Here is a 16,803-nt window from a genome sequence, read left to right as displayed (position 1 = left end):
CTTGCTGTCCAACTATATCTAAGCTAATGGCCTGGAATTAATGGCAAAAATAAAAGGGAGGTGCTCACCGCTGTCAAGGAGAAAAATAGATGACAACTTCCAACAGTGGCACATGTGCAATTAAAACATGGTAATCCTATTGTTTCTGTCAGTTATCTTGCTGCTCCAGAAGACCAACATCAGTATTTCACCAAGAGACTTGGCAGTCAAAAATATACATAACAGTATGCAGTCCTTATTATATGTATTAAACACACCTGCACAGTTAGCACTTGAACATTCAGGTGCAAGTTAACTTTTCATGCTACAATAAGCCTTAATTAGTTAACAACCTCTCCAGCAATGGGAAAACTCTTTTATAAGTATGAACTCTCATTTCTTAAGAGTTTAGTTATTGTAGGAGTTTAAGACAAATGAAAAATAAATATATTCAATTTGCCCTTCCTCTCTTCCTTAACCACGTTTCTTGCTCTCTTTCTTTTGTGGTCCGTACTTTGTCAGGCATCGAATCAACTATTTAAATGCTATGGATTAACTTGTGCAAATTGCTTGAAGAATTCTTCATTTTACTTGGTTAAAGGTAATACACAGTTACTGTTCCTGTTCACACGTGTCCCAAGTTCCCTTTCGAAGGCACTTTGCTGTCGTGGATTTTATATTACAACAGGTTCCACTCAAAAACACTAGCGAAAGACTTCCAAGCAAGTTCAAATATTATGAAGGGTGCTGCTCTCTTGCTTCGGACAGTAAACCTAGACTATTGTCTTCAGAAGAGAAATGGAAGGAAAAAAATGAGACAACAAACTATTAAAGAAAAAAATGGCGAATTTCTATTAAATCAATAGGATTTGGGCTTCATTGGCTGGGCCATCCATCTCTAGCAATGTTCATGCCCATCCCAAGATTTCCCCGAGAAGGTGGTGCTGAGCCACCTTCTTGAATCTTTGCAGTAAATTAAGTGTAGGCACAGTCACAATGTCATTGTGGAAGAACTTGCAGGATTTTGACCCAGCAATAGAGAAGGAACAGCAATGTCAAGAAAGTGAGTAGTTTGGAGAGGAACCTGGAGATGGAGTTGTTCCCTGGTATCTGCTGTCCTTATTCTCCTACATGATTATGGTCAATGCATTTGGAAGTGCAAAGGAGTCTGAGTGAATTTCTGCAGTGCACCTTAAAAAAATGGTACACACTGTTACTGTGTGGCGATGATGAAGAGAATGAACATTTGTGGATGTTGCACCAAACAAATAGGTTGCTTTGTCCTGCGTGGTGTCAAGCTCCTTGAGTGTTATTTGAGCTGCACTCATCCAGGCAAGTGTAGAGTATTCCATCACACTCCTGACTTGTGCCTTGGGGAGTCAGGATGTGAAATACTTGCTGCCAAATTCTTAGCCTCTGACCTGCTCTTGCAGCCATATTATTTTTGCAGTGAGTACAGTTCAATTTTTATGCAAACACAACCCTCAAGATACTAATAGAGGAGGATTCAGCAATTACAATGCCATTGAGTATCAAAGAATGATGATTATATTCTTTCATTCGAAATTTAGTCTGGCACTTCTGTCACACAAATGTAATTTGCCGCTTGACAGTTCAAGCCTGGATATTGTCAAGTTATTGCTGCATTTGGACATGCATTACTTCAGTATCTGAGGCGTTGCAAATGGTGCTGAACATCTGTATATCTAACCTTATAATAGAGGGAGTGTCATTGATGAAGCAGCTGAAGATGGTTGGGCCTAGTCTAATGATGATGATGCTCCTTTAACAAGGTTAGGTTGTCCTTGATTTTTGTTTTGCAGGAGGCTCCAAAGTGTCTGGGTTGATCTACTTGGGAAAGTTTAAAAAAAACACGTGTACAACGAAAGGGGAGTGGCCAGTTATCCCAGTTCAGCTTTTCTCTGGGTTGATTTGGTTGGCTTGGTTTGGGTTTTAGCAGTATGGCTGTTCAGAGCAAGAAGTCAGTCAGTTTTGAGGCTGCTGGTCAAAGAAACAGCTGCATGGAAGAAGGTGTTCCATGCTGAATGTTTCTGCCATCTCTGCCTCTGTCTCGCTCTCCCTCTCTCTCCCCTGTAAGAACCTGTGTTTGACTTTTTCCTTTTTTGTCAAGGTGTGTTTGTGGGGACTGCTGCAAGTATTTGGAACAGGATCATTAAGTTGGTATAATCTAGTGGGTTTTCGGATAGGTTATGTTATTTTATATTCTGTTCTGCTTATGTTTCATTCAACAATCTTGAAAATAAATTGTTTTGTTTGAAACTACATGGTTAGGCCAGCTGCGTCACTCCTGGAATATCACTTACACTAGTTTAAAACAACTAGCAAGTTAAGGTCCAGGTTACTTTCTTGAAATGTTTTGAGGGGTGTGGCCTGGTCCATAACACATTAAGGGCTCTTTGCATGATTTGTTCTATAGTTCTGACTTGAGATTAGGGTTGTTGGATTCGAAGGCAGTGAGTGGTAGGTGTCAGTGTTTTTTATTCTGGGTGTTGATTTGGTTGGTTTAAACAGTGCTTGGGATAGCAATGGCTCTTTTAGTCACCCAGAGCTTTCTGGGGTGGAAGAAGTGACTTCGGGTTTTTTTTTCCCCCAAAAGGTACTTAAGACCAAGCTGCTGAAATTAGCAATTAGTTGGAGGTGCCTCCTTCCATGAGGAAAGGAGAGATAATTACAGCGATTGCTTAGCATTTAAATTTGCTGGAAATGCCATCGGAATCTTTAGAGATGGCTAAAATTCAATTAAAAATGAAGCAGCTTGAATTAGAGGCAAAAGACAAGGAAAGGGAAACAAATGAAATAGTTTGAATCATGATTAAAAGCAGTGGAAAGAGAAAGGAGAGAGAGGAAATAAAGGAGAGAGGGAGAGTTTGAATTACAGAAATTAGAGCTTAGACAGGAAAGTCAGCTTAAAAGGATGGAGATGAAGGCTGAAGGTAAGCTCAGTGATTAAGAGAGTGAGGACGAGCAAACCCATGGTAGCCAAAGGCCTGGTGAGGATCTGTTAAAATATATTCACACATTGCCTAAATTTGATGAAAAGGATGTGGAAGCCTTTTTCATCTCATTTGAAAAGGGAGCTAAACAATTGTAGTGGCCAATGACCATGTGGGATTTGTTGATTCAAACAAAACTTGTAGGTAGAGCTAGTGAGGTATTCACATCACTATCAGAGGTGGTTCCTGGGGTGTATGAGGTAGTGAAGAAAGCCATTTTAAGTGCATATGAGCTTGTGCCAGAAGCCTACAGACAACGTCTCAGAAATCTAAGGAGGGACCCTGGTCAAGCCTACATTGAGTTTGAAAGGATCAAACAATGTAATTTTGATAGGTGTATATGGGCATTAAAAACAGAGCATACCTATGACGCTCTTAGAGAGACAATTATTTTGGAGGAGTTCAAAAATTCACTTCCTGAAGGAGTGAGAACTTGCGGTAGAGCAGTGAGTTAAAACAGCAAGATTAGCAACTAAAATGGCTGATGATTATGAGTTGGTCCATAAATCAAAGTTTGGCTTCAAAAATCAATTTCAATCAGTGAGGGATAGAAATTGGACAAATAGAAACCCTCACGTGGAAAGGGAAAAGTAGATCTTCGTAAAGATAATAAGGATAAATTACCACAGGGTAAAAAGGAAACCCTTGAAGGGGTCAGGGAAGTTAAAAGCTCCAGTGATTTCACTGCAATAAAGTAGGCCATGTGAAATCAGTGTTGGTGGGTTTAAAAAAAAGCACTGAAAAGCCAAATGTAGGAAAACCAGATAAGCCAGTGAATTTTGTTGGAATGGTAACAGAAAGCACAGTGGAGGCTAGAAAATTGCACCAGAATGTACAACCTGGTCAGAGGAAATGCCAGATCTTCTTAAACCATATACCTGCAAAGGTAGAGTTTATTTGTATAGGAGCAGCAGATAAAGAGATTACAATATGAAGAGATATAGGATCCTCTCAATCTTTGTTGAAAGATGAGGAGATACGTATCTCCGAAGGACCACTGCCAAAAAGATGCTAGTAACGGGAATTCATGATGAGACAAGAAGTGCTCAATTATGTTGAGTGACATTAGTGTCCAGTGAAGAGGGGAGAAGTCATGGTAGAAGTACTGGACAAACTCTCAGCTCCAGGAATACAATTCGTCCTTGCTAATGATATAGCTGGTTCACAGCTAGGAGTTTTGTCTATTGGTTGAAAGCCCAGTGGAAACTCAGGAACTAAACTATTGCAGGACACATATCCTGGGATTTTTTGTCCCTGACTGTGCAGTAACGAGGTCACAAAAATCACCAGTTGAAACAGAAGAGGTCAAAGAGTACAGATAAGAAAGTTGAAGTGGAATTAGCCGAGACCCTTTTTGATCAAATGGTTGAGAACAACCAGGAGCAGATAAATGACAAAGCAGACTCTTTATCGCAGATGGATTTACTGTGTCACAAGAAAGATGAAAATTTAAAGTGACTGTATCTACAAGGATAAAGAACCTGAATGCTACTATCTTAAAAATGATGTCTTAGTGAGGAAATGAAGACTACCACATATCAAGCATCTGAGAAATGGGCAGAAGTTAATGAAGTCGTATTGCCAGCGGGTTATAGAAAGTTGGTGTTGTGGGTGGTGCATGAACTACCAATAGGGGGTCATTTTGGGGTGAGAAAAACTCAAGCTAAAATACAAAAACATTTTTACTGACCTGGACTGCACAAAGATGGTGTTGAATTTTGCCAGACATGCCATAAGTGTCAGGTAATTGGAAAACCACAGGCAGTAAGAAAACCTGCACTTTTAATACCTATTCCTGCCTTTGAGGAACCTTTTAAAAAACATAGGACCCCTAACTAAAACAAATTTGGAATCAGTATTTAGTTAACAATAATGGATGGGTCCACTAGATTTCCAGAGGCCATTCCATTCTGCAATATCACCACTAAAAGCATTGGAGAGGAGTTATTCAATTTTTCACTGCATACAGACTACCCACAGAGATACAATCAGATCAAGGGTCAAACTTCACATCAAATTTTTCAAGTTATGAACACCTTAGGAATAAAACAATTCAAATCCACTGTAGATCATCCAGAATCGCAGGGAGTGCTAGAAAGTTGGCATCAGACATTAAAGACCATGCTGAGGGCTAAGAGTCAACACTACCCAGCTGATTGGGATAAGGGAATTCTGTTCGTACTTTTGCGATCACAGGTGCACCAAATAAATCGACCAAATTCAGCTCATTTGATTTAGTTTTTGGGCATAAAGTGAGAGGACTACTAAAATTGATTAAGGAGAAATTGGTAAGTCAAAATTTACAGCTCACATATTTGGACGGTGTGTCAAACGTTTGGGAATGATTAAAGCAGGGGAGATGGCTGAACAGCATTTAAAAGTATCACGGCATGCAATGCAACAGGAATAGACAAGAAATCAAAAACACGCAATTTTGCTATCAGAGATAAAATGTTAGTGTGTTTTCCAGTGATAGGTGAACCTTCAAAAGCAAGGTTTAGTGATCCTTATCAAGCCAAAAGAAAATTGAGTGAGGTGCACTACTTGAGAGGGACTCCAGACAGAAAGAAATCTCAGTGTATGTCATGTGAATCTGCTTAAAAGGTATTTTGACAGGGAAGAAAAGCCAAAGGAGACTGTTATTGTTTACAGCTCAGAGTGAAGAACCAAGTTCAGAGGATTCTGATTTGGACATTCCTCAAATTAAATTGGACAATGAGGAAGTTGTCAAAAATTGGGATAAATTACTGAGTTACCTTTCAGAGGAAAATCGAAATGACCTGAGAGTTATTACTATCACATGGGGAGATATGTGGAAATAAGCTATGAAGTGCTAACTTAATTATGCGTGATGTAGATGTTGTTCTGATTAAGCAACATCCTTATAGGCATAAGCCTCTAAAGTTGGCACAGGTTCAAAAAGAGATTGAAGATGACATAATGAAAGAGTTACAGTGACTGGAGCTCACTCATAGTAATGGTGCCAAAACTAGATGGTACCCAGCGGTGATGTGTGGACTATCGCGAAGTCAATGCTGATGAATATCTGATTTGGAAGACTCTGTTGAAAAGGTGGGACAAGCAACTTATACTTCTAAGTTGGACTTGCTCAGAGGACACGGCAGGTCCTTTCATCTGAAAGAATGAGGTCATTTTCAGCTTTTGTAATGCCAAATGGACTGTATCAGTTTAAAGTCATGCCATTTGATATGAAAAATGCCACAGCCACACTTCAGAGACTAACCAATAAGGTCATTTATGGATTACCCAATTGTGTAGTTTATATTAATAATTTGGTGATTTTCAGTCACATATAGAGGGAACATTTGCAACATTTATCAGAATTGTTCGGTCGACTTTGGGAGGCAGGCTTGGTGATAAACCTGGCTAAAAGTGAATTTGCCAAAGCCCAAGTCACCTTCCTGGGCCATGTTATTAGACACGGACAAATGGCTCTATGGAATGCAAAAACAAAGGTAATTGTGGAATTTCCCATACCATCAACAAGAGCAGCAGTACTACGATTCCTGGATTGAGTGGATTTTATCGAAAATTCATACTGAATTTTACCAGTATGGCTGCTCCACTCACTGAATTGCGACAGAAAGGTGGGCTGTCTGAAGGCATTTGACAGCCTGAAAGCTGTGTTAACCATTGCCCCAGTATTAGCCACACTTAATTACACAAAGCCATTCAAAGTGGCTACTGTTGCAAGTAATGAGGGTGTCGATGATGTACTCTTGCAGGAAGATGAGAACATAGAAACACCTACTGGAATGAACATTCATCAGCAGAAATATTCGACAGTTAAGGAAACGACTTTGAGCTTAGTGTTCACATCTGCCTTTAAAATAAGAAAAAGTTCGGGTCTAGGCTACCTTCTTAAAATATTTTTTGAGGAGTGGGGGGGGGGGGGGAGAGAAAGAGAGAGGCGGGCAGGGTCTGGCCTAGTCATAGACATGTACACCATGGAAACAGACCCTTCGGTTCAACCCGTCCATGCCGATCAGATATCCCAACCCAATCTAATCCCTCTTGCCAGCACCCGGCCCAAATTCCTCCAAACCCTTCCTATTCATAGTCCTCAACACATATCTGAAAAGGTTGATTAGAAAATATCTATCGTGTGAATTAAGGGCGCTTGTAGTACAATAGTAGTGTCTCTACCTTTGAGCCATGACGCCTGGGTTCAAGTCTCACCTGTTCTAGAGGTGTTATAATAGTTTCTAATCAACCTGTTTAGAGCTATCTATCCTGAGGTATTCCTACAGAGATGGCTGGAGCTGAGATGACTGACCAACAATCAACACCATCGTCCTCTGTCCTTGGTGCAACTCTAACCAGTGGAGAGATTTTCCTCTATTCCCATGGACTCTAGTCTTGACAGGGCTCCTATGTTATTTGAATGCTGCCTTACTGTCAATATTATTTAAAAAATGAAATATTTAAATATGATCTTGATTACCAGATTGTAAAATAATTATACGAGAGCGAATTTAATTTTCTTTTTACAAATGAGTAGTAACCTCTAGCAGGGATTATTTTGAACCTTCTAAATCTTTAAAACTTGTCAAACAATACTCATTTTTCCACTATCAACATTAAAGCAAAGTGGGATCTGGTAATTTTGGCACACTGTCATGACTAAATGGCACCAGATACTCCTCCTTTTGAAGGGGTTGACAATATCATGCAGCTCTTTGAATTTTCTTCTTTGGATTTGTATTCCAGTTCACGGACCCTATTCTGCATTTTTGTACCAATTCCATTTCTTTGCTGGCAAGTCCTGTTCTATTTCTAATAGATCCCATTTTGCCACGAGGGGAAGGGGTTGGAACGTGACCCACAGAAATGGGAAACCAGAATTCAGCAGTGCCACTTGAATTCCTGTTGCGTTCAAACAGAACCCATTTTCATTGCAGAAAGAACCACAACCCATAGTGTGGGAATACAACTTTTTTGCGTCATTATAAAACTTGGCAGATGACAGTTGTAGACCTGTCAAGTTACTTAAAAAACCACCCCTTCAAATTTATTCTAAAAAGGCTGTTTGTGTGAATAAAATTTGGAAAAATGATAATGCTCAATTGCTTTCCACAACTTATGATGATCACGATCAAGGACTGGAGAGACTGAACGTACGGCTGAAATGTTCAAATGAAGTCTGTGGAAGACCATCCATGTGCACTTATGTTGAAACACGCAACAACTTCCAATGGACAATTCTGCTGCTTCCTTGGACCCTCCATGAATGCTTCGGACTCTGAGCTAATGTCAGTGCCTTCAGACAATTGTGGATATTAGCTGGATTGTTACCCAGGAAATATTGTACAGATCAAAACCTGCCCTAACAGCAATTACCAACTCGACTCCCCACTGACTCACCAATATGCTACTACCATCCAGCTCCCAAACAAACCCCTGATCATCTCTACCTACCTTACTACCTGGCAGCACAATGGCTCAGTGGTTAGCACTACTGCCTCACAGCATCAGGGACCTGGGTTCGATTCCAGCCACGGGGGAATGTCTGTGTGGAGTTTGCACATTCTCCCCATGTCTGCGTGGGTTTTCTCTGAGTGCTCCGGTTTCCTCCCACAATTCAAAGATGTGCAGGTTAGGTAAATTGCCCATAGTGTTCACGGATGTGTAGGTTCGGTGCATTAGTCAGGGGTAAATATAAGAAAATAGGGTAGGAGAAAGAGTCTTGCGTGGGTTACTCTTAAGAGGGTCAGTGTGAACTTGATGGGCTGAAGGCTTGCTTCCACACTGTAGTGATTCTATTTTACTACCCCCAACTCAATTGCACACCTAACCCATCTTATCCATCCATCTACCCATTCACTAATATTCAAAGACTTAAGATTTGAATGTACTATATGATAGTTAGGTACATCCTAGCTTCAACTGGCTCACCTCCACTTTAAAAGAGTTACCTGAAGGATGCTTTCTTTAATAACTAGGATCAGAAGATCCTGAAAGAATTGCCCAACAGTGTTACATGAACAGAATTTTCAAGCACAGCAGCAATCCACTCATGATTGTTACTGCTTAGAAAGTTCAGACCTTAGAACTTTATTTTGTTTTATTTAACATGTTCCTCAAGGTTTGCCCATAGCGAGATGGAAACGAGAGTGAAGGGAGTGGGATGAGATTGCATGGTTGGAGCAGATTACATGATAGTGGGGGTATTAAGTGAGTATGAAGGGTGAGGTGGATTAACAGTACTCTCACCCATCAGCTACCTCCAACCTATGGGACGACAATCCTGACTAGCTTGCAACCACCCACGTCTTCCCTATCCCACCTCCTGGAGAGAAGATTCCATCATTCACTCTAGTTTCTCCTCAGGCTGGCATGTTGAGCTGAAAGATTTCTTGACTTAAGTTACCAGACTCAGGGAAGTAAATTTACACCAAAGAATATGACTGTTGATGTCTGAACAGCTGCTCTGTCAAATATTAGAATTTAGATGCCATTGTCTCATTAAAATTACTTTGGTGTAATAATTTTTTCAATATTTAATAAGGTGGTCTACTTACAGTTTAAACTAGAAATCTGTCATGCATTTCCTGGAACGCAAGTTCCGTTGTATAGCAGAACAACGGTGGCACTATCCAGCTATTTATTATCAAAATAGAATTCATGCCAGTCCAGAGTGTCTTTGGTTATGTTTATTCAATCTTCCTCTCTTTCCCTTATAACATGTGTCTCTCCCAATAAGTCAACAGGATTTCAGTTCTAGGTTTTTATGTATTTCTATGCTCTTGTTAGAAGTGCCAAAGTTATTCCAAGTACCAACAGTTTACCATGAACTTTACACGCAAGTCAGGCTAACAAGAGATCCACATGCACAAGACATATAATAGAAATCCTATTTATCCTACCAGGTGGCCATAAAATATCCCGTAGAACTTTTTAAAGAGGACCAGACAGTTTCCCCAGTGTTCCAGTCATTTATCTCTTAATAAACACAACTGAAAGAAATGATCAGTAATTTATCTCATTGTTGTGTTTCCTGTCTGTGGAACATTGCTGTGTAAAAATTACCTGCTGCATTTCCCTACAGTAGGATAATGACCAAACTTTAAAAAATTTTTTAAAAATCTGAAGTTGTAAAAGGCTTCATACAAACAAGTTCAATTATAAACATAAGCAGTGCCCTTTCTAACATTACATAAAGAATTGCTACTTTTCTTATGGACAATCATAACACTTTAGCTTTCAAATAAAGTAGAGACTTATTAATCTGAAATACACTAGAATGCATAAGAACTGCTCACAACACTTAGACAATCAACTTAGTTCCTTGTTTTATATGTTAATCACCCAGTATACCTGTACTCAAATACTTGCACAAATGTTCAGTAGACCATAGCATGGTTGATTTTTTAAAAATCAACAACATACAAACATTATTTTCTACGATCAGTAATTTAACAATTTCTCATCTTACCTGTTTCAGACATTAGGAAGGTGAAGTTCCTGAACAACTAAACATTAGAAGTGTCGTAACAGAATCTGATTAACCACACTGAAACCTATGTACCTTTATACCACTGAGAAGAGGTGCCAGTATGAACCTTATGAATTACTGGAGAATTAAACAGTCACATGATTTAAACTCTTCTGACTTCACACATTTTACACCCACTAACTTTGCTTTGTGACAATCTGCTAGTCTCTTTCTGAGATAATACATTAAAGTGATAGGATTCCTTGACCTGGTTTTCTCAAAACCTGATATAAATTCGTCTGAGAGATATGCTCTCCAAATTTTTCCGTATTTATGCTGCACCCTTCTACAGGGCCAGATCACCTTCTCCTACCTCACAATGGTACATGTCACTGTGGCAGTGTCACCAAATTATAAAAGAAACATATGCATTAAGTAGTGTTTTAATGCCCACAGGATATTGCAAAGTGTCAATTAAGTACTTTCGATGTGCAGTTTATATTGAAGTGTAGGAAAGACAGCAACTCAATTTGTGTGCAGCAAGCACCAACTATGATAGTGGATAGATAATTTTTGTTTGATTTTTGTTGGGTGATAAATGATAGCTGGTACAACAGGGATATAATTCTGATTCTGTCATCAAACATCTCTCTCAATCTTTTCTGATTACTTACACTACCCAGCGATGTGTTAAAGTCTTCTTGCTTTCTCCTCTATCATTACCACAAGCCAACTTTTTTTTCATTTCAGATAATCCAGTACTGGGACCTGCTTAGACAGCAGACAAAGAGCAGGAAGAGAAAGATGACAGGACGTGGTTGCTAATTTTTTCACAATCGTATTCACCAATTGGATGCTGACATTGCAGGCAATTTAGCAGACAGGCTCAATTTCTTTTCCCCTTAGCTACCATCAGTTCTGAGGAAAGGTCACTGGACCCATAACATTAACTTTTTCTCTCCACAGATGCTGCCAGACCTGTTAAGCTTTTCCAGTAATGTTGGTTTTTGTTTCTGATTTACAGTATCTGCAATTATTTATTTAGGCTCAAGGCAGGATCTACCCTATATGAAACTACAAGTATAAGAGTGCTGGTACTAAAAACGGAGAATAAGTTAGTACAGGAATCAGATCCAAAGAATGTGAAGCTAGATACTAGTTCTGCCTCAGAGAATTCAGAAGAAGATTTAAGTGTTCCAGTCTTGCGTGTGTTTGGGTTTTCTAGGTGCTTTATGTTTGAAGTGTGCAAAGGTTCTTTGGAGGGTGTTACAGTGCTCTTGCAATTTGCTCTCCAACATAGTATGAAGGTGGTTGAGGCATCTATCTGAACAGTGATAGTGGAAGATGAACTTCTTGTCTTGTCACAGGAAGACAGTGCTCCTTATATCTCTACCACTCAACCAGTGCCCTTTTTGTTGTCCATTAGCTAGCCCAGATTTCTGCAGCTCATGTCAAGATGGTGCAGTTTACCGAGTTGCTTTGGGTTATCCTCCAAAATGAGTTAGTGGTTACAGTTTCTGCAATGATTCATGAATTATTTGTTCACACACAGCTTGCATAGAAAGAGCTTATCTAAGTTTCAGCCTCCCTTCCACTTTCAACAGCTTCTCTTGTTCCATGTGGCATCCACTAATTCTGAGTCACATCAGGCCAATTAAAAGCAACTGGTTTGTGCACAACATCTTAAGTTGGCAAAGTCCTGGTCCATGTAACGTACGTCCATGTGTTTTGGATTTTTGAAATTTAACAGGCTTCAAAAGCACCTAAAAATGTCTGTTTATAATACTTTTGATTTGTAGTTATTAATTTTTGTTGCTCCACATATTTATAGCAAGTGACAAGAACAGTATAAAATCAGTAGAAATGGAAAACAAAAACAATTTGAACAGATGGTTAAAAAAATTGTCTGTTATTCAAAGGCTCATAACTGCTAGAATGTGGTAACCCAAGAGGCAGTTCTAGATGACTCAGGCTCAGAAATAATGTAGAAAGTGAGGCAAAGATGACCATTTCCAGAGACAATGAAGGAGACTGCATAAGAACCAGGAGATTTTCACTTATTGGAGTGGTTCAATGAACATAAAATTTGTGAGTCACATCAGGAGATATTAAGGCAGATGGCCAAAAGCTTGGTCAAAGAAATAGGTCTTAAGGTGCATTTTAAAGGAGGGAAGGTAGACAGATTTTAAGGAGGGAATTTCAGAAATTAAATTTTAAAACAACTTGCCTGTCAAAACCAGGGTTTTAGTGAAACACAAATAGAGTGCTGGAGAAATGCAGCAGGTCTGGCAGCATCTGTAGAGAGAAAAAGACAGAGTTGACATTGAGTCACTCCAGCACTGTACTTTTGTTTCTGATTTCCAGTATCTGCAGTTTACTTCAGGGTTTTAATGATCCTGATCAAGCAGCCATGATAGACCTGCACGGAGCTGACTGATTGACATTTTTATTGGTAACAAGGACGCTCAAAGTCACATACAAAGATTGAAAACTTAGGATTTGTTTGTAGAACTTATGGAGTAAATAGGACAGGGCGAGGAATAGGAATGTTAGTAAAGGGTTCCAATTATTATTCTAGAATGTAAGGTTACCCTTTTGAGTTGTTTTGAAACAGAATTTACATCGATATAGTCAAGAAATAGAAAGGAAAATTACAAACTTACAGCCTGATTTACAGGCCACAAAACAGTAGTGATACAAAAGAGCTGCTGACAACTCATTTTATATATAAATATATAAATTATATATATATATATATATATATATATATATATTATACACACACACAGATCAATAACACTGGTTAATTTTAAGTATTCAAAAATAGACTAAAATAAAGACAATTAATTCTTTCAGCATCAGTATATTTCTAATCATACAATGAATGAAGCTTTACTTAGTTCAATACTGGAAAATAAAGTGAGTAAATGACTAATATGAGAAGAACTACTCAGAAATAACAACCACATCACAGTAATATTTGACTTAAGAATAGAAAAAGATGTTCTGGACTGGGAAAAGTAAAGACTAATTAAGGAAGTAGGATTTCAGTTCAAAATTACTTGTGTGGAAAACTAAGTAAACAAGTTAATGATTAATGATGAGAAATTTGTGAAATGGAAAATGAGCAGTGGCCTTTTGGTATTACCGCTGGACTGTTAATCTGAAGACAGAGTGTTTGGGGAGCTGGTTCAAATCTCACCACGGCAGATGGTGGAATTTGAATTCAATGAAAAATCTGGAATTATGACTTTAAGAATCCATAACTGATTGTTGGAAAAACCCATCTGGTTCACTAATGTTCTTTAGGGAAAGAAACTGGGCTGGCCTATAAATGACACCAGACCCACAACAATGTTATTTACTCTTAACTGCTCTCTGGGTCCTTACGGATAGGCAATAAATGCTGACCTAGCCAGCAATGCCCTCCTCCTGTCATTGAAGTTTGAAAAATGAAAAAATGTGAGCTGAATAGAGGTTAAAAAGTGAATACATTCCTGTAAAGTGAAAAGGCATTTCAAAAATATTAGAATTGCATAAATAACAACATTTTATCAATTAAACAATAAGATGTAGTTTGTACAGCAAATAATACTGCAAGCAGTTTAAAACTGAATAACCCATCATAATTAGTCACCTATTAGTGGTCCTTCCAATTTCCTCACTGATAAGATTGCTCAATAAAACTGTATTCAGACTTCTCATGTAATTTTTATTTAATTCTGTGTACATCATATTCGATTTTGTGCTGGTTTAACTGATTTCAATAGCAATAAAAAGCCACAGGTACCATATAGACTTGGAAACCACAGACAGGAAGTGAGGGGTTAGTAGTTGAACAGACAAGGCTGTGAACTTCTGACCTTGGCTATAAGTGCGCTAAAATCCATGTCTGAAAAGCTAATACATGTTGCGGTGTGCCAACTTGCTATACCATGCACGCAATGTAGCAAACACAAAATACTGAACTATTTTCAGAAAGGACCCGCCATTAAAGTCTTTCATCACAGTTTAGTAAAATGCAGTTGAATCATAGAATCAAATCTTTTTCTTCATCTGCATAAGCAATGGAATTATCACAAGTGCTTTAATGTGTAGCCTTTCTGGGTCAATGATAAGTGATAAACTTTCATGCACCCACTACACTTGAATTCTAAGCTAACATCTCGTGGGACATTACATTGCTGATTTTTTAGATTGATGTCACTTATCCAGTGTGGTTTTTCACATTCCATGAAGACAGAACCTATAACTTAACTGCAGTTTCACTCCTCTGAGCATGATTCAATTTAGGTACAAGATAGTCTTGCAAAAGTAGTTTCACTCCTTGTTAAATTCATATTTGTAGCAGGCACCAAATGAATGATTTCTGACTTTAAAATGAAGTATTTCCTGAAATTTAAATTCTATTTCTGTAAAAGACTGGACTGTCATATTGGCTTTTTCTAATTTATCCACAGGCTTGCTCAAAGTAATCAATGACATACTTTATAATTAAATCAGTGGTTGATCCATTCCTCTTGATATAGTAAACCACTTAATCTTCTCAAAAATACTAATCTACCAATCTTAGTACTTTTATTCTTTGTCTACAGGTTGCCCCTTGGTGATAATATTGCAAAGAACAGGTAATATTCTGGACATATCCCTGATGACCAGCTCTACTTCTCCACTGTCATTTGGTGGACTAATGAACACTGGCTTAACATTGCCAAGACCTAGACCAAATTACCCTGTTTTGCAGAGACAAACTACTCTTAACCCCTTAGCCTGCACTTCCATATCCTTTCCTACCTATTCGCTTCGGCTGAACTTGTGCAGAACATTTGGTGTTTGGTTTGACTCGAAGCTGAGCTTCAAAAGATCCCATGTTCCATTTGCACTCATCACTGATCTGAAATATCACTCACCTCTGTCCCTACATTACTGTTATCTCTGGTGAAACTCTCATTTGTGCTATTCAAGCCATTTCACAAATGTTAATGTGTGCCTCTACGATATGTCGGGGAGGGTGATCAGGAAAACCCCTGCAAAAAATTCACCCACAATGTATATTTATTATAATGTTAAAATTAACTTCAAAAGTTTTGTTTGCAGAACTCTGAGGAAGCTGCTTTTAGATCTTTATAGGTCATGCTTGTGCCACATTTTCTTGTTAGTCTGAGTGCTCATGTAGCTGAGACAAGTGTATTTTTTCTCCAAAAATCACATTCGATAACAGTGAGTAAAGCAAATTACATCACAGAATCAAAAAATCCCTACAGTGCAGATAGAGGCCGTTTGGCCCATCGAGTTGGCAGACAGACACGCGGCAAATAAACTCCACACTGACAGTCACCTAAGGCTAGGATTGAACCCAGGTGCCTGGCACTGTGAGGCAATAGTGATAAGCCCTGTGTTACGATTTTACAAAGTCATGCATGTTTTATAAGCAGACTATTTCTCGCCTTGATCTGGGAATCTGTTCTTAAAACAGATTTCATTTAGTTCTTTAAAGTGATGCGCAAAGATTGCTTGACTGTGTTGTGAGAACGCGGAAATACCTGTAAAAGCTATTTAGAATCTTCTGGAATCTGCATGGAGCATGGTCAAGGCAAGTTCAGATATTGTCAGAACGAGACAAAGGTTGAGAGAATAAAACAGAGAACTTATCCAAAGTGGGAATTCAGCTGGCATATCTTTTTCCAGATATAGTCAGATTCAGATCAGACCTGTTAAATAAGTTAAAACAGCCTGATTAAAAAGGCAGTTACTTGATATTGTTAGTTAGCATTCAAAATTCTGAGACTAAATGGTGAGCTGATAAATTGGGACTAGTTTAGTTTGGGATTACATTCAGCATGGACTAGTTGAACCGAACGGTCTGTTTCCATGCTGTGTGACTCTATAAGATAGCTTTCATGCATCACACAGTTAGTAAACAACATGGTGGTTGAGAGTGGAGACTTCAATTAAGAAACACAAAAGTCAAATGAGTGAAATTGGAATTTGGTGCTAACCAGGACAATGTGGTGCTTTAACTAATGTTTACAGCGAGAAGTCAAGTCTTTAGAGTGAAAGATGAGCCAGGGAGGAAAAAAAAAGGCACAGATTGTGAATCCAGTAGTGAGGCCAGCAGCAGCGTGACATGCAATAACAATGTGATGCGAGTGCTGGGAAAGAGGTTGATTGGTCAGTAGGATTGGTGAATAGTTCTGAAGTAATTGTAAGATTTTCACTTTTGTGAAGTTTGTGTTTTTCTTCTCTCTTTGCTCAAATTGCTGTTAAGTATATGGTTATACTTTAATTATAAGTTTTATATTAAAAACTGTAAAGTGGAAAGAACGGAGAATCTCAAGTAATTAATTACTAAAT

At 38.6% G+C, this 16,803-nt stretch overlaps 1 protein-coding gene across 5 annotated transcripts in view; it reads right to left on the bottom strand.

Moving 5' to 3' along the window:
• Positions 1-16,803, bottom strand: part of pparg (peroxisome proliferator-activated receptor gamma) — a 158,709-nt gene that overhangs the window by 43,562 nt on the left and 98,344 nt on the right. For 2 of the 5 annotated variants that reach the window (XM_043707949.2, XM_043707952.2), the window contains one exon: positions 12,677-12,744. The exons of 2 other annotated variants lie outside the window; for them this stretch is intronic. The gene's annotated coding sequence lies outside the window, so the exon portion shown is untranslated. Of the gene's footprint in view, positions 1-12,676; positions 12,745-15,992; positions 16,161-16,803 lie in introns of all 5 variants that reach the window. One more of the 5 variants, XM_087994252.1, reaches the window with a different exon arrangement.

Source organism: Chiloscyllium plagiosum, unplaced genomic scaffold (genome assembly GCF_037043375.1).
Source record: "Chiloscyllium plagiosum isolate Xiang-an unplaced genomic scaffold, Cpla_swu_hap1 HiC_scaffold_14, whole genome shotgun sequence".
Classification (NCBI taxonomy): domain Eukaryota; kingdom Metazoa; phylum Chordata; class Chondrichthyes; order Orectolobiformes; family Hemiscylliidae; genus Chiloscyllium; species Chiloscyllium plagiosum.
This window is presented reverse-complemented; position numbering and strand designations above follow the sequence as displayed.